The 650-nt window shown below is 39.1% G+C and overlaps 1 non-coding gene across 1 annotated transcript; it reads right to left on the bottom strand.

The window, feature by feature from the left end:
- Nucleotides 1-278: 278 nt before the first annotated feature.
- Trnac-gca (transfer RNA cysteine (anticodon GCA)) lies at nucleotides 279-362 on the bottom strand. Its single transcript is given in 2 exon segments — nucleotides 279-313; nucleotides 323-362. It is a non-coding gene; the product is annotated as a tRNA-Cys (tRNA).
- Between the last annotated feature and the right edge of the window lie 288 nt (nucleotides 363-650).

Genomic DNA, 650 nt, shown 5'->3' with positions numbered 1-650 from the left:
TACCATATCCACATACTGCCATTGAAGGAATTCTTGTACTTTCGTTAATAGAACGAGTTTCAAACTATTTAAACGCATAATAACAACTTGCCTCTCAGTGACGTGTAAGAATTTATGAAACTACTCATTCAGTATTAGACACATGTCTCTCAGACACACTATCAAAAAAATGGTTCAAATGGCTCTGAGCACTATGGGACTCAACTGCTGTGGTCATAAGTCCCCTAGAACATAGAACTACTTAAACCTAACTAACCTAAGGATATCACACACATCCATGCCCGAGGCAGGATTCGAACCTGCGACCGTAGTTGTCGTGCGGTTGCAGACTGTAGCGCCTTTAACCGCTCAGCCACTCGGGCCGGCAGACACACTATCACTTCACATAGAAACGTAACAGTAATGTTGCTGCAATTCACAGCGAAATATATCCAGGGAAAATTTCATCCATGTATATCTATAGCAATTGCCCAGCTTAACTCCGTCGTGTGATATAAATACAATAACTAGGCGACACTTAGACAACGACTAGCAAAACAGTTTTAAATGGTGGTTAACACTGGCAATCTACAAACAGAATGTATCAGCACTAGAACCTTGCGTACTAAGCAAGTTGAAATTATATATATATATATATATATATATATATA

This window comes from Schistocerca cancellata, chromosome 3 (assembly GCF_023864275.1).
Source record: "Schistocerca cancellata isolate TAMUIC-IGC-003103 chromosome 3, iqSchCanc2.1, whole genome shotgun sequence".
NCBI lineage: Eukaryota > Metazoa > Arthropoda > Insecta > Orthoptera > Acrididae > Schistocerca > Schistocerca cancellata.
Note: the sequence above shows the minus strand (reverse complement) of the source record. Positions and strands in the feature narration are given on the sequence as shown.